Below are 23,544 nucleotides of genomic sequence, written 5' to 3'. Positions count from 1 at the left end.
GATTCAGTGGGAGCAGAAGACAGCTAAGGGATATCCAATAACCTGGGTGCAGAAGACAGTAAATGATGATCATAAAGTAAAATACTGAAATGACTATTTAATTCCTATTCTCTGTCAGAAATTATGATGTTGGTTATTGCTGGCCTTTTGTGCTTCAATAAAAGTCTTTAAAATACCATGCCTGACTTGATGGATATGCTTTTGAAATAGTTTCTTGAATCAGAAAATTGGCACCTGCTGCCAGTGTACTACAGAGTTCTCTTCAGACTTCCTGGATTTTTTAATAACAAAGTTTCTTTCCTGTGATGTTTTCTTCTCTTCTGTAGACAGGGTTTTTGAAATGCTACACTGCATTTATGCAAGGAAACAAGGTTCCTCTCAATGATTTTATTTACCCTCCCTTATTTAAGATCAAAACCCAGTGGGTTTAAATAATTCTCTTAATATAACATCCCAGCTGAGAAACTACATTTCTTCTCCTGCTTCTTCTGTTAATTCTACTCATAAAGGCTATTGTCATCTACTGGTAGAGAATTTAAACAGCAATTTTGTTGATGATACACCTTGCAGCAGAAAATGGATCTTCTTGTTGTGACACTGGTGCTGCCATCCTTTCATTGTAATACACAATAAGGCAGACAAACCACTTAGATATTGCAACAACAGGCTTCTGACTGAGGTCAAGGAAACTAATCAATCCTGTTCAGCATCTGGGTTCCTCCTGAGGTGTCCAGGCCATGCTATCTTCTCCATACACTTATTTTTTCTTCTGGAGGAATGATCAGGGATTTCCTAGTAAATTACCAAACTGAACTCTTCAAACTCCTTAGGCCTTTCCGTAGCTGGGATTATGGAGCATTAGCTGTCTGCTGCCAGGTTAAGCTCTATGAGCTGCCGAGAGCATCTCCTAATCAATTCTTATGTTTCTAACTGGTTGACTTAGAGATGGCGTTGTAGTCTAAATCAAAGTTTGTCTCCTGTGTAGCAACAGTTCGACACATCATTATTGATCTCTACTTACTTAAATAAATGAGCAATCAATTAATGTGAAGTAAAGAAAGCCAACCTCAAAATGAAGGCATAATCCAGCTCTAGTCTTAAGAAGGGAGGAAACTATGAAGAAATGTTTAAATATCAGTGTGAACAAAAATATTTGCATATGGGTTTATTTATGGCTGCATGCTCAGCATCACACCTGAATGCAAGTCTGCTGGACACAACCAAGCTACAGCAACTTCTTTCGCCTTCTCTTGTGTTTAGAGTGGTTCAGACTTAGGGAATAGCAAATTTATGACTGATTTGAAAACACTATTTCTCCCTGTTTTTCCCCATCCTGCCCTACAGCTCTGCCAACAGAGGAGTTTGCATGAATGCTCTCTAAAATGCTCAAGGCAAAATGAGCCAGTTTATTTTAAGCAGTGTGAACTGTGGATTTGAGCTGGCTTGGCTGAGTTAGCAGGTTTCAGGCTAAGGAGCAGTCATGCAATCCACTCCACTCCACTAGCAAAACCAGAGGGGCAGCACTGCCAGCTGCTGGGTGGCAGTGACAGAGGAAAGCAGGAACCTCTTTAGGCAGAACAGCTAGAGGATAGAAGGTGCCATCCCTCTGCACCTGTAAAACTTATGCCTCAGTGTCTTTTAGGTGTGGGAAAGACCAGCCACAGGAAAAACTTCTTTTAGTCTCTAGGGGGGAGTTACAGTATGTTACTTCTATCTGCTTGATATATGCTTTACTTGAAAAAAAACAACCAAACACAAAACCGGCTAGTAAATCAGCAAACTCTTTTAAATATAGAAAGCATAAATTTCTTGTACCCAATTCTAAGATAAACAAATGACTCTTTTCTGTGGTATAAGTGCACTGACACAAGCTTTTCCCTAGCTTTTGGCATTAAAAATCTCCAAAGTCGTAAAGACCTTCAAATTTCAAAAACTAAATCTAACCCTAAATGTTGTTTTTGTACTGGCTAAATTTTTCAGCAAAGATTTAACTCAGAAAAACCACCATTACTATTACTTAAATGTGTCTGTGTAAGGTTTACAGACCAAGCCATCAAGCAAACAGCATGTCTTAAAATCCAGTGATAGTTTGATGGGCACTTTTCCCTGGCCTGCCTGAACTGAGTCAGCTCACTTCCCCATGATGCTTATTCAGTTGCACTGGACCAATGATTTGGAGGCTACACTGCAAACCAGATGAGCACATTGCTCTACTTTATAAAGGATCTTGAGAATAAGAAAGGAGATGGGTAATCTTCCAAGGTTACTAACTTAGTTCAGGGTTCAGTCCTAAAAAAAATATGATGCCAGCACAACAAGAAGGAAAGGTGCAGAGAGCTGGAAGCCTGTAGAGAGTGGTGGGAGACATTTAAGCTGAATTTTCCCACCAAAAAATATACACATAGAAGTCTAAAATAGTGTCAAGCATGAGTACTGTGCCCCACCCAGAACCATCAATTAGCAAATATTAATTTACATTAGTACTGATATACACATTTACACAATTAATTTGCACAATTAATTTTAAGATAAAATTAAACATACATAATAAGTAATATTAGAAACCTTGATTTAATAGTCCTTTGAAAGTGTAATCAAGTAAAACCAGAATGAAGGCATTTATAATGTATTTGTGTTTTAACACTTTTAAAGAACTTTACCTAAAAATAAAATATGTATTCTTATGCAGGGAAAAAGTAATTTATGTTTCACTGTGATTTGTCTGTTGCACTTGGAAGGAACTGTGGAGTGGCATAATGGAAATACGTTTTCTTCTCATTCTATTAGATACACAATAAGGCTTTCAGAATATTTTTATTTCAGACACAAACATTAGCACAGAAACTGCAGTTTTCTGCACAGATATGGAATATGGACTTCAAGCAATGGCTGCCAAAGCACAGATTTAATGAAAGTAAAGTAATAGAGCACTGAAGAATATCAGCTAATAAATTGCTCGGGGCTACTCATGCAAGACATCATCATTTTCTGCAAACACACAAACAGGCAGTGCCAGTCAAAAGCCATGTTAGATATCTAACATTGAATTAAAAGCAGTTTAACCTTCTGGACTTCACATCATGGGCCAGAGCTCAGAGCAGAGGGCCAGATTCTGAGTGCCTGGAGTTTCGCTAGGCTGCACCACAGCTTGCGTTTCTATATTAAAAGCGCCTGGCAGCACTTCTGAGGATGTCCGTGGCATATTAGGGCATAAAGGTCAGGAAAGGAACTGAAAATGATTGCCCCAAGGGCCATCTACCCCCAAAAGTGTCTGCATGCCATGAGAAATGACATTCTAAAGGACAGTCATATCATCAGCCTGCCATGGGGCAAAAATCACTGCAACTCTTTAAATGTGGTTTTTAGAAGGTGCACAAGTCTAACCTAAAGAAGGATTTACACGCTTGAAACTTGCCTGTGTCTCTAAACTACTCTGGTCCATGCCAGAAAGAACAGTGCCTTTCTCCTACAGCCCTGCTCTGTCATTTCACAGGCATTTAAAATTAAAAACAGCATTTGTAGTAAAGAAAAAACTGTTTCTAGATAGAAGTTACACAAAAACCTTTTCAAACATTTAATTGAGTATGAGAAAAGTATAAATTGTAATTAAAGTTCTACCTCTTTTTATTTTCCAGAGTGAAGCATAAACCATCTGAGTAGCTGTATTTAATTCTTCAAGCAAAACTGTAAAACTGGGTCTTTGGGACACAGCCTTAATCAAGGAAAATTAAATTCTTTAAGGGTTAAAAGCTGTCGGAAGTTGCTGTTTCATTGCAGAACTACATATCTGGCTTGAATTTTAAAAGACGTGATTGAAAGTACATGGGCAACAGACTGAGGTACTGTCTTTTACCATCCAGTGAGCAGTGTTGAAGAACAGTACAGAAAAGGCTGTGTGTTCCAGTCAGCTGCAGAAGAGCAGTTGTACTCATTTTATATACCAATAAGACATTAGGACAAAGATTTTTAACAACAGAAACAGTAACTGAAATAGTACCAGGCACCATTGTATACGAGTATGCATAGTGGAAGCCTTTGCAGCTTTTGTTTTATCAAAAAACTGTTAAACTAAGAAGTTTTTAAATTTTTCTTTTTATTCCCAAATATTTAATGAAAAGCAAAGCTCCAGAAAATTTCTCTTATCCTTCTGGAGTCTGGTTTCTCATGCAGAATGAGTCGAGGTTTTAATATTAGATAGTTTACTCACAGCACTTTCATTCAGACTCACACGCTAGCTCTCCTCCTTCATAAAAAGGCATTTTTGGATACATGGCTGAAGAGCCAATCCACAAATTTGCCTTCCAAATGCAGCAGCTGAGCACAACACACAGTCCCAGAGTTATCCCTCTTAATACTCTGAGAGGAATGTATGGGTAACGCTCGGCACCTCGTTCGGAGCATAACGGGAAATGCCAGCCACAGCAGCAAGGCTGGAAAAACCTTTTTCCTGATTGGCTGCTCATCCCAAACTGCCTGGCAGAGGTATGCAATGCAGGGAAGTGATATTCTGTGGAATTCATTCAATTTACCTGCACTACACTCCAAGGAGCCATGCTATTAAACAACAGCTCCAGTGTGTCAATAAAGTTAACTTAATTAAATTGCTTCCCCTCCTACTCTTCCAACTAGCAAGATTTAGGGCACAGGAGCACAGTGCTGCTTGTAAATAAAAGGATGATTTGGCTAATAATTTGCTGAAGAAAGACATATTTTTTCAATAATTCTGTGCACAAAGCAGGGAGCTAGTTTAAATTAAAACAATAATGTAAGGTAAGGGGAGAGACAATACCAACTATTGAAGGGCTGTGAATATTCTTCAAGCAGTGTCAGTTAAATCCACTATTTAAAAGTTAAATCTCAGTGATTACACTCTGCTCCATAAGACTAAAATAACAATTGCTTGAATCTAATGTTATAAAACATACTATCATTATTACAATTGTAGTGAATACACATCCTTAATTTGCTGGGGACTGATCTGGTCCCTTTCTGATCATTTTGATATGCACACTCTCACTGCCTTACAAGAGCCACATTTTAGAAGTACCTCGTATGTCCTTTTCTATGGCAATACATGGAAAATATTCCCAATAATTAAGGATAAAAAAGATTACAGTTAAGCCAAAATTAACAGATTATTTGCAACCTTATCATACTTGCAAATCATCAGTCTGAAATCTCTGAGGCTCCTGATCTATTTTAGGTTAGATGTCTTGAAAGACTACAATTAAAGTGATGTAGCTGTTTAGCAAAACAGTATTTATCTATTATTATTCCTTTTTCCTCAGAAATTCTTCTAATTTTAACAGGAGTTCTCTGATATTACATGCACATCCTCTGCTCTGTCTCGAGTGTTTTCAGCTTTGCCCCAAATGTCCTTTTGCAGACACTGAGTAAAACCATGCCAAGCACTAGCAGGTAGACTCTCTAAAGATTTTTTCTGTGCTGCTTATAGCCTATTCCCTCTGAGCTTTTACCTGCAGGTAATAAGTCTTTCTTGTTTCTTTTCTTCAAATATCTTTACTGTTTCCTATTAATAGCCAGAACTTGCAGCTGGTCTGAGTTTTTATAAGCAAGTGAAGAGAGAGAGAGATGCTTGTAAAGGCACATAGGCACAGTTTAATTTAGGAAGTATGAAAATACAAGCAGAGAAAAGTCCCTTTATGCCCTCACAGCCATTTCTTGCAGTACAGGCCATCTCCCCATAAACATGTCTGCCAGGGGGTCTGAGACTGTGCTTTCCTCCTAGAGCTCAAATCCTCAAGTGTTGGGCTTGCTGCTCTTTGTTCTACTCTGACTCAAACCATGCAGTGCAGCCAAAGGTCTCTGATCACAAACCAATGAAATCACCAAGTAGAGTCCTGTCGCCATTTCATACTGGTTAATTAGTCTCTTATTTCTTCACAGCACAAGCTGGAACAGCAACAGCCTTCCTGCATGTCCCAGTATCACAGAAAAAAGCCCAGAGCATTATTCACATTGACTTGAGTTTCACTCCATAAGAACTCCGACGGAATACTGTAAGACAAAACTAAAATGAAATGTAATTACTGTGATTCGAAATGTCAGAATTTGGTTGGAATGAGCAGCCCTCTGACTGCTTCAGGTTGCAAGATGTGTTACTTGCATCAATGCCTTGTCAAAGTCAGGATTACACAAAGAAAAATATGTATACAAATACAAATGTTAAATGTCTAGACTAAGAAATTTAATATAAAACTAAAGATTACCTATCTAGGGAACTATTTATCAAAGAGACCAAATTAATTTAAATTAATGTCTCAGTGCAGTGGAAGGGTGGTCAGGATGCTGAGTGCTGTAGGGTCAGAACCAGTAGGACTGGTGGGGTCACACATCCCTCTCCTCCCACAATTTCTGCAGCACCCAGGGGTGACACACTTGACCTCCAGGAGTGGAGAGCAATATTTAGCTGCTCCCAGTGCACCTTCCCATTGATGGATCTCAGCCTCAGAGAAACAGCCCTATTCACAGCATCCAGGAGTGACAGGAAAGGGAGGGAGGTCTCTCTTGTAGGAGAACAGTGACCTTTCAGCTAGGATTGAATACACAGAATAAAACTCTTCTGGAAGTAGAAGGATGAAGAAAAAGTAAGTTTCTAATGGAGATCTTTTTTATGGCAGCATAAAATAATTCATACTATTACACTCACATATTTTATTTTATTTTTTCTTTTTTTCCCTCTCTACTCTCCAAGCCTGGTGAAGCTGGTAGGCCAGAACACAGATGCTCTGCTCTTCTATTCAATATATAAATCTCAGTGAATAGTAAGAATATTAGGAAAAAAAAAAAAAAACAACCCAAAAAACAGAGGGAGAAAAGAAAATGACAAAGACAGTTTTCTTAGGATAATTATATGGTTTAGTTCCTTCCTAATGAACTGTACTTCTGGCTTTTTTCCCATTTCTAGCCTGACAAGACAGACAATAATGTGTCTGTATCTGCCTAATAGGTGTTACCTTTAACTAGTTATTGCTACTACAGTACAATAATATTATGCATGTTGAGCTACACAGGACTGCATTTAGCCAAACTGCTCTCAAGCTGGACTGAACCTGCCCTGTCCTGTCAGAACGGTGAAATCATACTTCGAAAGCAGCACTCCTGCTTCAAAAGACACTAAACACTCACTCTGTGTCCCAAGTTCTTTGGTCTGTCAGGAATTTGCAGCCCTTTGCCAGAGCCCCAGGAGGAGCTGCTGTGGGCAGGGTGTCACAGACAGACTCCATAGCCCCAGGGGTCCCAGCTGCAGCGACATCGATTTATTCTATTTTTAATGTTGTGAGTGCTGCGGCACTGTTCTTCAGCCAAAGGGCTGGGACAGGCATGCTGACCCCGTAGACCCTTCCAGCCCAGAATCCTGTGCTCACTGGAAGGGCTGCTGGGGCATCCATGATTCATGCACATGGGAGTGAGGATGGGAGAGCTCAAAACTGGAAGGCTCAGCCGCCTCTGCCCACTGGAGAGCAGGAGCAGAGCTGCAGACTGCCTGTGCACTGTAAGGAGCTGCAGCCACTCTTCATTTACAGGAGAGAGGAGTGAAGTTCACAGTGATCCTGCCCATGTTTAGACACTTAGCCAAAGTGTCTGGAGAACAGCTGCTTTTGGCCAACAGCATAAAGAAACCAGGCGTTTTGGAAGGCTCACTCAACCTCTAAAAGGACCAGAAGCCCTCAAGGTCTTTCCCTCCAAGTACTCCTCCTCTGTGATAGCTGAAGAGTGTGACATGAAGGCGTGACTAAACTTAGGACCCTCCATCAGACTCCAGAAGTTAGACAGACCTGTGTTCATGGGATTTTCAAGGAATGAAAATCCATGAGGATGAAAGCAGTGACTATGGGACCCAATACCTCAGCAGGACCTGCCCACTTCTCCTGTTGTCACAAGCACCCCTGCAGAGTGTCCCCTCAAAGTGGGGATTACACAAGGGTCCCCTCAAAGGGTTCCCTTGAGGGATCAGGGCCAGGTCTGGGACCACAGACACATTTCTGGGGAGGAAGGGAGGGCTGTGAAAAGCTTCCGCTGCTGCAGGGAGTGAAGGTGCTGCCTGTGGGTTCAGCATCAGGTGGCAAAGGCAGGCAATGCCTCCCGCAGCACAAAATCTTGAGGGAACAGGTAATCCCTGAATACAATTTCAAATCTGAATTGTTGCTTTTTTTTGTGTCTGGTGTCACTGGCATTTCTTGACTGATTAGAGGCTCCCTAAAACTGATTTCTCATTCAGACATCCCCTCTGCTGCCCACTCCCCCCCACCCCCAACAGGTGACTGTGACCCTTCATATTCACTCTCGCATTCAACTGCAAAAATCTGAATTAGCAAAGACAAGTGTCACAGGTGCTCAGCATCTCCCATTGAGCCAAGATCTTTATTTGTTATAGCTGTCAGCCCCGTCAATGGCTGCTCTATCTCACTGTGGTCAGGCATATTCCATCCTGCTGATGTCAAAAGCACATCTATCTATTCAGCATTGCTCTATGCCAAGCAATTGCCACACTGTGGGGAAGGAAGATTGTGATCAGCACCATTTGTCTACATAATTGCACTTGTTTCTGGACAATTGTTGGGTCAGAGGCTAATGTTTTTTATTTATAGTCTTTCTACACTCATCTGAATTTTCTGTGCCTTTTTCAACAACAAAGCATTCGGTACCATTTGGCTTCTGCTGCAGAAATTCTGCTAGAAATCTGAGGAAAAAATATCTGAAAGGAAATCCATTACACTCATTTGAACAGGATTTTACATTAGGGAGCTGGAGTAGTGCCTAAGACTCAAGGTGCATTTCTAGGAAAAAAGCGAGATCAAATACACATTTAGCTTATTTTTTCTTCATATTGTATAACTACTAAACAGAACTAAAATATATTTGCCGGGATGCTATTTTGCCTTTAAAAGCTGAAACAAAAATTATATGTTCCCTTTATATCTCAGTGTCCATTTAATCTGGTTCTGAAATTCCCTAAATAAGAAATAACATTGGCTATTCTTATGGTAAGAATTCTGTTTATTTTCACTAAGATAATTAATTTAGTATTTTGCCTTTTTGTTATGCTTATTAAATAAAAAACCCAACATCTAAGTTTAACACAGTTGTTGCCTTAGGCAAGCCACTATTTCAGTTCTTTAACACCTTAAGGGTTTCCAAATAGCCATGCAAAGTAGAGCTGCTTGCTTCATTTTCCATTGTCCTTCAGGCAGCCTGCATAGGAAGTAATGCGTATTTTTTAATACAAGAATAGATTTTGCTGAAAGTGCTATTTGTATTTTTTTAATAGGTGAGTGTTTTAAATATATATTTTTATTTTAAAATATCTTTTCATTTCAAACAAGATAATTTAAAATTAAAAAAAGATTTTTTAACAATGTACTGCCAAATTTCTTAAATTCAATATCTATATATCTATAAATTTTTTATATATATATAAAATAATGTTATTTACATTGAATAACATGCAGTATTCAAGTATTATGTGTCTGTTGGTAAATATTTGCTGACCATCAAACCACTGAGCTGGGAGAGTTTAAGTGACTGGAAAAAACAGCCTCTGACAGAAGTGTTTAGTCCAAATTTGATATCTGTAGCTTTGTCTGCATGTTCAGAGAAGGTATTTTCTTCACTTTATTCAGGTTAGCTTTATGCAATATCTAGTTCATGCAGCGCTATCTCTTGAGAGCTGATAAAGGCAGAAAATCTTGCTTTCTACTGTAGGGAAAAGCTCCATGGCAGAGACTGAAATCTGCTAATTCTAAAGTCTTGCAAGGCACAGGAAAAACCACACTGATCTCTGTACAAAAAATGGCCAATTTGATGAATAAATATCTTTAATATATGTAATAAATAAATAAACATAAAAAATTGAAATGTCATTCATTAGTTTCTAAGAAAACAAAAAGCAAATATCAATAATCTGAATAAATATATCAGGAATTTTCATGTAATTCTTTAAATGTGACTTAATATAGGTCCACTTTACTAATATAAGTACCCAATGTAAACAAAGTAGCAGTCAATCTGTCGTATGATATTCTCACAGCAGTGGAACTGGTCTGATTATAGTGATCAAAGACTTTTCTCCCATCATTATTTTGACTATAGGAATTATTCTGCCAGTAAACAATACAGTAAGCAGGGAGAAGATGATGTAAAAGGAGGTTACCCACTTTTTTTTTGGGTAATACTGCACTTCCTAGTCTAGATTATTGAACTAGTGAGGTCAACCACCATATTATTTACTGCTACACTTTGGCAGAAAGCCAGAATACTTTAATAATACCAACTGAGTGGAACAAACCCTTTTCCAGGCAACTGATTACAAAGTAAATGTACAAAAGAGCGACAGAGTGATAATTTCTTCTGACCCTCTGTTTTTTACAGCACTCTTTCTTAAAGCAGAGGCACCAAACACAGCCTTCTGGTATCAATCTCATCAAAGTCAGACTAACAAACAAAGCAACAACCCCTGCTCTATCTTACTAGTTTTTCCAGTGAAGCTGCTAATCTGCTATGATTCCTGAAATATTCCCCTCACAGATTAGGGAAATAGAACAAAATTCCTCTTTCCCTTGATGAAGCTAGTACTCTTCAGCCCTAGGTTCAGTATGTTGCTATACATAGATGGGCTGAGGTTACCAAGCAACCCAGGTTGCTTGATAGAGTAAGTGGTCCGGACTGTTGGTATCATTTGCAAATTTCATTGACGAGGATATTCAGTTGGCTTCCAGGTTGTCTGCAAAATACTGAAAACATCTAATTGTGAACCTTGCTGAAATCTTTGGCAAAAACTCTCCCTCAATTTTGATTCCTCTTGCCAAGTATTTTCTATATTTTCTTTTAGCATGTGCTCCATTGACATTTTGTAGGGATAATGTTTTATGAGAACACTGAATAGTTTGAAGTAAACCCATAAATAGTTTGCTGTGCATACCGTAGAACCAAGGAAGTTGATAGGTACTGTGATCAGAGGTGACGGATTTGTGTTCCAATATTATTTAGTAGAAGAGGGGATTTACCCTGTGACTGTTACAGTGCTGTACTACAAAAGGAAAGGAGATAAAATCACCACTATTTCACCTGTGGGTATATGCCTATTCTTCTCCTTTGCTTCTGTAGCATTTGCCTCAAAACACAATGTTGTTAATGAAAATGAATTAATTTATCTAAGCAGAAATAGAGTTTCTTCCTTGGAAATTGCTCCTCCACACCCACTTCATCTCAGAATTAAACCCTCTGTTTTCTCCATTCAGATTGACTTACAATTTATTATTTATTTCCTGAGTTGATGAACCGATAAATCAGTTTCGTGCACTGCCCTGACGTGCTTAATGCCACAGAGATTCAGTAATTCAGTTATTGAGCTTGGATTCATTGTGTCAAACAGCCTCATCTTCCTTACAGTCTGCTTTTCATAACAAACAGGACAGGGCTACAAAACTGCATCTCAGAGACAAATCCAAGAAGAATGGAAGCTGCTGTCTCTAGCCTGTCCTCTTAGCAAATTACAACTTAATGGTCACTTCGGTAGATATGGAAGCTTTTATTATCCACCTCTCTGATGTGTTCTGGCCAAAATAGGAAAAGTGAAGCATACAGAAATGCAGACGGGTGGATCACTTAATAACATGTGATTTATTTGATACTTCTGCTTCCTGGGAAGAGAGAAATAGAAGCTGTGACCCTGGGATCCTCTAACAATACCCCAAATAAGACTCAAAAGTTTGGCTGTGTGCTTATAGCTAAAATACCCAAAAAGTAACCACACGAGCAAAGAGAAAGAAGGAAGCTGTTTTTATAAATAAAAGTTCAAAGATTTTTATTCTCATGGGCAGTTATTAAATAGTGCATATTCTTTATATCACTTTTTCTTCATTTATAATAAGTAATACACCAGAAGACTTTTCTTTTGGAGACTGCTGGTAGCTAAACATGCTTAATTATGATATACAAGGTCATGCAATATTTGATACTATATGAGCTAAACTACATGTATTCTCTTCTTTATCTCAGAAATATGCAGTGGCAAAAAAGAAAGTCCTAAAATTTCAACACCAATCAATCACAGAGTAATAAAACATGACTTTCAAAATTGAACCAACCTGTAACCAGGTGGGGGTTTTTTCTCCATTTCATAAAATCTATTGGATTCACTGAAGTGAAATAAGTGAAATATATTCCACGAAGTAGAAAATAACATAGTAATTAAAGCAATTTTATGAAGCTAGAAAGAAAGATGAAATTTAGTAGTGCTATGAGAATCTGCATTAATGTTTTGGAGCAGTGCTCTCTGGAGCTGCTCCAAAAGAGATCTCTCACTTAAGAAGTTAGGCTAAGTGAACTTCATTGTTTAGAATAACTTTGTGTTTTAAAATGCAGGGTGTTATGAAAACTAAAATTTTAATAAGTTCTGAAGCTCTTTCTCAACAAGTCCTGAACAGGAAGGAACTTTCTTTTCTATTCCTCTCAGTAAGGATTGTCTTCCTCATTCCAATGCAAATTTTTTTTCTTCTCCACTTTTCCCAATCCTCACCAGTTCTTCTAACACTCTTTCCTATAACTGTAGAGGCTATCCTCAGACACTATTATTTCCAGCAGTTTCCAAGTTCTTCTAGCTTTCTTTCCCTAAATCCAGCAAGATCCTGCAAATATTTAACTAATTTAATTTTTCCAACCAAAAAAGGGCAAAAGGTTTCCCAAAACATCCAGAGATATGACCTCAGTTCCACTGGCTCTGCAAGTTGGGATAATTAGGTGAGTCAGTGCTTTATCTCAGCTCTAGCTGTAATATTGATAGGTTTCATTCTAGCTGGGAAATTTAGGAGCAATTCCATACTATTCAATTTGCACTCATGCTTACTTGGCCCAGAAAATGAATGTGATAGTCCACATAATAAATACAAAAATAAAATCCAGGTCAGGAATACCACAGAGAAAAAAAAAATAAATAAATAATCTGAGAATGAAGAACTTACTTGTCAGAAGAATGATATTTAAAAACCTTCTGTTGGTGGTCAGCTTTTACAGTCTCAAGATATCTAGAAGTCTTGAGTATGCTCTGAAAAAAAAGAATGAAGGATTTAGTAATTTTTTCACCTGTCAAATACTAAAGCAAAACTTGGCCAACATAGATTGCTTTCCCATTTTATGAGGTTATTAATTCATAAAATATGTTTTTATTTCCCCACTGGATTTGTAGGGATTTTATGGGCTTCCAGAAGTTGAACTGCTCAGATCAATCTTCCTGGAGTGCATAGGGATTCAGAACAATGAGAAGAGTAATTATATAACTTATTATCTTGCATACCTACATTTCCAAGCTCTTACAGTTGAAAGAACAGAGTGAAAATGAAAGAAGTCTGACTCCTTTCTTGTTTAAGAAACGACGTACTGGAGTAAATGACTTTCCAAAACAAGCAGAGAAAATCATGTCCCTAAATGTCTTTCAAACAAGTAACTAAGAGTTCATTTGCTACCTTCTGGACTAGTTAATGTATTTGGCCTCCTAATTTGTGGTCTAGTAGCTGAGACTATCCCTTTGTACTCAAACATTATTGTATATTAAAGTCTAGCTTTGTAATTTCCAATTGTCCTTAACAGGGGAGTTGACTTTATTAAGAAGCCCTCTTAACTCTCCAAATCAAAATGTAACTGAAAGACTGGGACCAGTGCTTCCATCTATGCAGGTTGTGGTGGAAAGGTATAGGGGACTTGGGAATTAAGGAGTGGAATTGAGACTATGAAAAAGAAGTGTTAGAGGGAAAGTGGGTTTAGTGTTGTCTTTGTTTCTCACTTTCCCATGTTATTTTTATTTGGAAAAAATTAAATTAATTTTCCCCAAGTTGTGTCTGGTTGTTTTTTTTTTTTTTTTGCCTATGATGGCAATCGGTGAATTGTCTTTATTCCAATCTGCAAGATTTTCTATTATATTTTCTCCCCATGTTCTGCTGAGAAGAGGAAGTGAGAGACTAGATGGATGGGTGCCTGGCTGCTGGCCAGTCAGCCCACCACAGCTATGGGTGGGTTTTACTATGAAATAATGTTTCCATTGTCAATCTTTCCAAAATCCCCAGGATTTCGACTGGAATGGAGATATAAAATCTATAGTAAAGAAACTCTGCCTATAACATATAGTAATAAACAGAATTAGTAAGAAGCAGAAATGTTGCTCAGAGAAAACTGCATTAACAGGAAAACTTCATGGATCTCTACTTTCTGTACTGTAGACCAGACACAAATTTGAAAACAAAAGCTTATGGTTGCAAGGACAAAGTCAAATGACTCCCACTCCATGAAAGGAGACAGCTGAAAACCTCATTTAAAAAGATCTCTACTTGTGATATGATACTGAGGTGTCTTTGGCCCATTAAGGAATTTTTGACAGTGATCACTGAAATATAACATAGCAATATTTTTAAAGTCAGAGATGAGACTGATTGACTTGCAGCAATATATTTATTCTGTCATGACTCTTTTAGAAACAACTATTTGAAGTTGTTTCAGAGCTAGGTTTTTACAGTCCTGAAGTGATTTATTTAATTCCAGATTTCATTAAGCTCCAGAACTCCATTTTAGCAATCATTATGATACTAATAGCACATTTCAGCTATGAAGAAGATTGAAGAGCTATGCATCTCTACCTGATATTGAAGGTTATGGGATAAAATCCCCATCAAGTCAGTACTGCAGACAATTCTGCATTTGTTTGGATTCACTTGGTTTTGGTCAGGATATACCTTGCAGTGGCAAAATTAGAAAAACACTCTCTAAAGTTATTGAATGCACTCTTTTCTTAATGTTAGAATTAATGTTCTATTAAAATAATCAACAACCCACTAAAAAGGTGAGATCCGTGGCAAACATTCACACTGCCTCACACATGAGAGAAACCTCTGGTATAAAAAACCTAGAAGAATAGAAGTTGCCAGTAGTACTGAGCAAGTACAAAATTCTATCAACAATCTCTCATTTACAGCCCAACCCCTCTTGTAATTTAGCTGTGTTTTCAAGGCTAAATAACTAAGCTCTCCTACCTGTACCCTGGGAAATCTATAAACACACAGTGAAATTAACTACTAGTTGGGAAAGAGAGCTTGGAGACAACCTTATGAAAATGTCACCTAAATCCTCATCAACTGTCAAAGAAAATAAAGCAGTATATTAGGAAATACTAGGAATAGAACAGAAAACAGCGGAAGAAACACGATAATGCTGCCAAAGAAATCCATTGCCCACCTAGAATTTTGGATATTGAATACGCTTCCAGTCATCTCATCTCAAAAATGACAGGATAGCAATAGAAGGATAAAGAAAAGGGTGACAGGATGATCAAAGGTATTTAATGGTTTCTGTACTAGGAAAGAAAAAATAAAGGCTTTAGGATTTTCATATGGAAGAGGGACAAATGAGGAAAAGGACTGTGACAGAGCCCCAGGACAATCATGAACAGTACTGAGAAAGTGAATAAAGCACGGTTTTCACTTTATTTCATAGCAAAGGAAGCAGTCACAATTAAATGAGCAGTTAGCAAGTTTAAAACATGAAACCCAAGAAAGGATGATTTCCACAAGGATCACAATTAAAGGGTGGAACTCATTGCCACAGGATGTGGTGGGAAGCCGCAAACTTGTGTGGGCTTCAAAAAGCAAGTCATTGTAGTGGTAAAAGAAACATTGACCAGTGCTGGTCTGTGCTTTACCCAAAGCTGCACAGTATAAACCTTCAGGCTAAGAAGCATTACAGAGTGCTGTAGGATGACACCAAGGGAGGTTGTCCTTTGGTCTGGTTTAAATACAGCTGTTGCAATTCTTCTCATTAATTTTGCTCTTTTTCTGAATTCTTAACCATCTCTTGCAACATGCAGATGTTAGGGAGCATTAGTGCAAATATGTGATTTTAAATTTCTATAAACATATCCAGAGAGGCTTATGTACTGTTTTAAGTTCAAATAGTGCAGCTTACTCAGGCCAGGGCTTTAGGCTAGGATTTTTTGAGGATCCTCAGGTCTGGCATCCAAGCATCCAACTGCTACTGAAGACTAAAGGGACTGGTAAACAAAACTCTTATTTTATGGCAATAAGAAATGATACTGAATTTTCTGTCCTCAAAAAAGAAGGAAATGGTCTTTCTTGTGTGCTTACTGGTCTTCATCTTAACTGTTTCATGTGTCTCATGATGGAAGGCATAGAGATTTTTCCAGACAAATACATAGACATAGGATGTATGGAATTGAAACTTTCTGTTTATTGTTGTGATAAAATACCATTATTTTAGTGAATAAGTAAGGTTGTTTGAACTCTGTATGCACCTTCTGTTCATCTGGTGCAGATCTATTAAAAACTTTGCCCTGAGACTCATGCTACAGGTGAAGGGCTTGCAACTTCCACCATGGAATGGCCAATGCTTCTGATCAGATAAAAGGCCATGGTTAGGAAATGCTTTTAGAAGGCTATGATGGAAATGTTCTAGACTTAGATGGCTAGACTTTGGCTGACTAGATCTCTGGTTGTGTAAGTGGCAAGTAAATTGTGGGACATTTCTGGCCCCACAACTCTTGGTTGCCCAGGTCACCAACCTTGGTTCTTATCACTACTCCCTTCTGCTACTTACCCATGTTATTTTTCATTGAAAATCAGAAGGTGGGAGAAGGGATGGGGCATAGCCTGGTGTGACCCCAACAACTGGGAAGTGAACCAAAAACCAAGGAGAATTTTCTTCCAGTACTTTAATAGTGGTTACTCTACTCGCTACTTTAATAGTGGTTAATGTCTGTTCAGGACAAAAAAATATTTGCATGGCTTTTTAAAATCTAAAACACCCTGAAAGCTGAAAATGTCATGCTAGGCTAAGCTAACTTGGTATTTTGGCTACTGTTGTAGGTGGGATACTGGCTTAGGTAGACAGACCTGTTTGACCTCGTTTGACCCTGTCTGTACAGGGGATTATTACAGTTATCACTGTATTATTTTTTTATTTCCTAAATTATGGATGGTCTTGTAAAGAACTCTGAAAATAAACCCCTTCATTTATTCTAATTACCCTAGATTGTGAAGTTGTACAAAGGTAGCAGTGAAACTCAAAATTTTCTGCCCTCAAAGATTTTCTTGCACACTAGCTGGAACAATTCCTAAGAGCCTTGCCCAAAAAAAGGGAAACCAGACTCAAGAGATATTGCAGAAAAAGCTAATTCTAACTACCTGCATTGGAACAGTGACTGCTCTTGAAATTCATACTCTGTACAGAAAAATGGTAGCTGTTCAAAACTGATGGGAAACAAAGGAGGTTTACGTATGAATCAGTGTGTCTGCATAAGTTCCTTCAAAGGTTACCTCAATTAACATGAAATCATTATTCTGTCCAAGCAAAAAGACTTCCCTGTGCAGGCATGTACTTACTCCAACACCTCAAAGGTCACCACTCAGGCTGATTGGTATCTCAGCTAGCAGGGTTTTGTTGGTCCAGTGCAAGGTATTCAAGTCCCCAAGCTGAGTTTGTTTTCTCTGTGACAGTAGTTGGTAAATGATCTAATTGATTCTGAGTCATGAGATTTTTGAGCTCCTCTCTTGAGGAGAGGGATTGAGAGAGCTGCCAGGTGTGTGCCTAGCCACTGGCCAAGATCAGCCCACTGGATCCTTGGAGCAGACAATATATTTATGCAACTTTATTTTCAATGAAAATGTCTAGACTGGGTTTGTTGCACCTCTGCTATACTCACCAATTCCATACCTTCAGTTAACTTAAACTGAACTGCTCTGAGCAACCCTTAGATAGACAAAGAATAATTCTGTTCTCTGAGAGCATGAGGATGCATCCCTACTGTCCTACTACATCCAGTACAGATAGTCAGAAAATGCATTATAGAGCCTGATTTTCCACTTGGAAATTGTTAATGGGCAGACTTCTACAGACACATTTGTTAATTATGTATTGTATTGTTTGGACAAGGAAAGTTTTAGCTTGTGAGTGGTTTGTCAGCTGTTTTCTATTGGCTATGCATTGTTAACAATTGTTTCTACTGCCTTATGTTCCTTATGGTGGAGGAAGAATGATACTGTTCATGAATGGCCACTTCGTAGTAAGCAGAATGTTTCTACTTGCTGAACAGATGAAAACAACTTTCAGCAAGATACAGGTGAGTAAAAAAAACTGAATCACAAACAGAAAAAAATTACCATTCTAGTTTGCACCTGGATTTGTTGTTTGTGTACAGAGTACAAAACAGTCATCATGGCAAAGTGCTTCCTCACATAGGTAAGTATTTCTCAAATAGCTGTTTGAATCTAGCAATCATTTTTGTCAAATGTTAAAGCAGAAGTGAATCAGATTTTAAGCAAACAAGTTTATTGGGACCATCACGTAATCTGTAATGCAAAGGTTGTCATATTCCTCAAGGAGTTTTGATTAAAAGCTATGGAGGCAATCAATTAAAATAATTGTTTGCTCTAAGTTTGGACAACCATCTGGAATGATTTCATTTTCGTTAAGCTTGGTCAGCCTAAGTGCATACATACCACCTGAAAAGATAACATCTGGTAGGGTCAATGGTTTTTCTTTCCCCTTCCAATACCACACACACAACATTTTTTAAGTCCCAAAGGCCTTTGACATTGCATTACAATGGATCTGCCACCTCTAATATGCTGAGCAAAATAAGGCATACTCCCCAAGAGAGGGGAAGCAGACAATCTGCCCTGAGGCTTCCCTATTGTTATTTCATTTAGAGAGACAGGCAATATCACAGTATCTATGACAAGAGAGCAAAAGATTTCAAGTCCTTCCAGCTGTCTCCTACTTAATTCAATACTGATTGTTCAGTTGGTCCCAGATGTCCATAATGCACTGAGATTTCTTGTGGCTGTGATGCACTTTTGCTTGTGATGTGCTCTTCTTCTAGAGGCAGCAGACACTGTGCTACCTCATCCACGAGCAAACTGGTTTTTTATTGAAGATTTCCATTGTGTGTCAAGAAGCAATACGTAAATGCTTAAACTTTTCTAATTGCCTCAGCTTAGTTTCATAAGGACACATGCAACACAAAGATGTGTGTGAGGAACATTCTGAGTAAGCATTGCCTTGGGATGGACGGACAAAAAAGAGTGTGGTGGTCAGTACGGTATTCTTGTTTGACAAGCTTGGACTGACACTTAATGAAAACTGTGCAGAGAGCAAAGAACAAGGGTTGTTTCCCTGACACACTCTCTAGGAGATAGCCTCTTTATGCAGTAAACACTGATAAGTAATGGTTAAGAGCAGGGAATCTCTGAGAGACTGTCTAGTTCATGCACCATCTCAATTTGGCATGCTTATTGTGCCTTACTGCTCAGCAGGAACATTAAAGACTTCTCCACAGTAAGTATTGAAATCCTTTACTATTTGAGATGCAGTGTTGTGCAAGTACAAAGCGGCTGCACCACAGCCTCAGGTCTTGCAATGAAAGGGGTAGAACTAGAAGTCAAATTTATGTCAGCTCTTCCAGGTGCTGTGCAAGTACCATCACTGCAGACTGACTTACACAAATGACGCATCTAACAGGTAAGGACAGAGAAATGACATAACTTGCCACATGTCACATAGGTGAAGCTTACTCAGCCTTCATTATCTGATAAACTGCTCTGCCTCTGGAATAAAGTAAGGCTAATGAAATGGTGATGTTATCAGAAGGCAAGTGAAAATTAAAGTCTCACCGTGAATTGCTGAAAGTTATTGCTAGCATCACAAAAGTGACACTCATTAAAGTACCACCCTCCAGCAAAGCCGAACAGGACAGTTATAACACAGACTTTCAATTTGTATAGAGGACTCACTGTACAGGAGATATAGGTATATTAGAAAGAGAAAACTGTTAGCATATTATCAAATTTTTAACCAGCTATTTTTATTCCAGGACTAGAATACATGAATATATACCTTGTTAGAAGAATCTGTGGGCACAGTCCTGGTTCATTTATATATTAAAATAATGGTGTTGCTTTATAGAAGAATCCTGTTCAGTGACATCCTTGAAATAATTCATACTATTAAGATGAGCAAGATTTCACTTAATATGGTCAGCTGACATTCCTGATGCATACCACACATCACCAATTATACTGTTATGTTATCCTTACTCAGCCCTGCAATACTTAAAATGATATTTCATCTATTCAAGCATCAATATTGATCTCTGGCTGCATTAAGTATTTCCAGTTAAACAGTGTGAAAAATCACACCTTTTAAGCCATGGTTTCAGTTAAATAACTCAGCTGAAAGTGACAAGAATAATGCTTATTCAATTTCCTCATTTCACATATCAGAATGACTGGCAGTAATCTACCTCATTCAAACAGTGATCTCCCATTGCTTTCCAACAAGATATAAATGGTAACAAATAATCTTGATCAATCTACAGCTTATACACATGATAAATAGCATGTTGCAATCACTAAGCAAATCTGTAAGGGTACAGTTTATAGCAGCAGGTCATTTGCTTGTACTACAATTTAGATTTCAGTTTTCTCATATCCGCTTAGCAATTTTACCTGCTGTGTTTCCCAGAACACTGTGGTGATCCCATTGTTTAAGGCAATTTGACCATGCAGAAGCACAGTGATGCTTCTTTAATTTAACTTGCACACAGAAGTCCACCTTACCCTTCCTTGTGCCAAAAGGAAAGGCATGGTTGTTTCCATTGCTTACAGATGAAGACCTTCCTATGGGTCCTCTTTAACCATTAAGTGTGACCTCCTGCAGAATATGTGATGCAGAATCACACTTTGCAAATCCCTGACTACGAGCCTAAACTACTGCCTTCCCACCTGTATCCTGCTTTTCAACACCTTTCCCTTCGTCTCTAAAGAGAAAAGAAAGAGAAAAGCTGATAGAGAAAAAGTGGCTCTACAGACTGAAAGGTCAGAGAAAGTGAGCTGTGGAATTACTGCTGGCCAGTTCCTCCCATTCAGCTCCAGGGTAGGTTTGTCTGTAAAGTAAGAAAGAAGAATCTATTCTATCTACAGCTGCATCATTACCAAAAGCACTAAGCAGTTTGGGGAATTTAAAGGTTGCATACTGAATAGGGATCACTTGATGATTTCAGGTCCAGGCACCCCTGGGAAAATCTGCAAGATAAGCAGGGGTTCAACAAATTTGAAATAGTCTAAAATATTGTCTTGGGGATTAGGCCAAGTGGTTTGAAGTACAGTCACTTGGTGGGCTGAGGGTGGAAGCATAACCCAGCCCTCTGTGCAGATACTGGACAACCAGGAACCAGGAACCACCGTGCCAAAACTTGGTGTGGCAAAACTCCCCCTGCCACTCCCTGCTGCTGGCCTTTGGGAGAGCAGTGTGCTGCTCTGGCACAATGAATGCTGATGCAGGCAGAAGGTTAAGCACTCAATCCAATATTTCTTTGTTCCCTTAACTGTGCAGTTGGCACAGTGTTAGTTGTATTAGTTGGACCTTGCTAGCAGGCACAGTAATACTTTACCTGCACTTTGTTCAACTTTTCACTGGGGGAGAATGAGGCCTAAGGGAAACCTGACCCTTTCCCTACCAATCTGCCACCATTAAACCTCACATCTTTGTGCCTACAGCTGCAATAACATCACAGTCTATGGATTGAGACAGGTGTTGAATTCTTTTTATGAGTAGTCATTGTGGTTAAAGTGAAAACTCTTCAGAAACATGTAAGTTCTTTGAAGCACTACAGTGTTTATAATGAAAAGAGAAGTAAGTCCCCATAAATATTTAGGTGTCTTAAATAAAGATTAATTAACAACTAGGCAGGAAACTGCCTTTGCTTTTAAAGCAACAAACTTTTAATTGTGAAGTATGCATTAGTAACAGATTGGTGTTTAATGGTGATATAAAAAGAGAAATCTGAAGGTCAAGGATAAGGATCATGTACCTGTGTATGCGTCTGCATGTAAAACACTGTACTACACTTGAGCAAATATTGCAAAAAAATATTAATTAAAATATATTAATTGGAGTAAAATGGTAAGTTTTTAAAAAGTATATATGATGTTTTTAACTTGTATGACTTTATTCTTGTATGGAAGAGTGTTCCTTAAAAGAATATAAACAACTAATACCTACTAAAGGGTTTCCTGTGGCTGACATACCACTGATTAGGCAAGTACAGAACAAACAGAAAGATACCAATTAAAAGCAGTGAAAACATCTGGTTTTAACTGCATGGAAGAAGCCACATCTAAGAAGCATGAACAAAAGCAAAGAGCTTCAGTTTCTAGTAATCAGGTATTAAACAGCATGGTTAGCCATCTGAAAATAGATGCAGATATTCCATGTGCAATATCATGGCTTCTTTTAGGGCATTATTAACCTAATTGAAAATAAAAATAATTAATTACTCTCTGGTCTTTAAAAGTAAATAGAAGTCGGAAAGGCACTGTGAGCTTGATTATTTTCTGATACTCAGAAAACCTGGAAAAACTGGCTTTGGATTGCAGTCGGCAAGGCATACTTTGGTCCTGTTTTAGCGTAGTGTCTTGGTTTGTTTTGTTGACTCACACTTTCCCTGTTGAGTGAGTTTATTTTATTTGTGCAACTGCACACGTTGAACTTTACACATAAGTGAGGATGTTGCTGTCCATCCAGGTTCGTAATGCTCAGTTTTGAATGTTGGGTATTAAGCTGAAGAAGTAGTGCAGTATATTCACCATACACCAAATGAAAGTTGATTTCTGAAATAGCAGATGCATAAAGGTAATTCTGAAATGCAGTTTTATAATTGGATTAACTGAACTGAAAAAACCCCAACCAAACTTCAAGAAGAATCTTACCTAAACTGAAACCAGTTCTTGATACAAAAAACATATACCTGGCTGAAATCATGCAGTCTCCCTACACAGAAGTGTGGCCTCCTAGCATGCACAGAAAAAGTCTCTTTCCTATACTGCTGCTTCCATGTGCACATTCAGAACCAAGAATACAAGAGCTACAAAAGCAATGAGCCAGAAAAAACCTCCTAGTGTTTCCCCCAGCTGCTCTCCTGGTAGGATGTTCATCAGAAAGCAGGTTTCATTTTTTTTTCTTGACTGTTTGAATTTCCTAGATTCAAGTGATATCCTTGATTTGAATTCAAGATTCAAGGGATCAAGTGATACTGAGCCCAGGCCACCTGCAGTAGGATATTGCTATGATTTTTTGGGTACTGACCAGCTGTCCCCCAATACTTTATTCTAAGTTTGCAGTGGAGCAGAGAATATGAAGTGAGGCACTAAAGTGAGGGACTCAAAACCAGAATAAGTGGGCAGTTAAATAAAAGAGATTTTGAATGGCATGGTCAGGACTTAACTGAATACACCACGTCACATCTTCAATAAGACCATTAATCTCAGAGCTACATTGGTTGTCACCCTGGTAGTGATGTAGCACAAGTCAGAAGGCATCTAGTGCTGGGCTCCCACATTGCTAAGCTTTGGTGGTTTGCATATTTTATAAAACAAATTGTGGAAACAATCATGAGGGGTTGCTAGTAATTTACAAGCTGCACTCTTAGAGATCCTGGGCAGCTCAGCTGGTGTGTAGCCCTGGAGC

At 38.4% G+C, this 23,544-nt stretch overlaps 1 protein-coding gene across 15 annotated transcripts in view; it reads right to left on the bottom strand.

Moving 5' to 3' along the window:
* The window catches only part of LOC107199801 (poly(rC)-binding protein 3-like), a 501,970-nt gene that overhangs the window by 161,007 nt on the left and 317,419 nt on the right, over positions 1-23,544 (bottom strand). For all 15 annotated transcript variants that reach the window (XR_001519308.3, XM_015617344.3, XM_015617343.3 and 12 more), the window contains one exon: positions 12,984-13,066. The gene's annotated coding sequence lies outside the window, so the exon portion shown is untranslated. The remainder of the gene's footprint in view (positions 1-12,983; positions 13,067-23,544) is intronic.

This window comes from Parus major, chromosome 2 (genome assembly GCF_001522545.3).
Source record: "Parus major isolate Abel chromosome 2, Parus_major1.1, whole genome shotgun sequence".
Classification (NCBI taxonomy): Eukaryota; Metazoa; Chordata; class Aves; order Passeriformes; family Paridae; genus Parus; species Parus major.
This window is presented reverse-complemented; position numbering and strand designations above follow the sequence as displayed.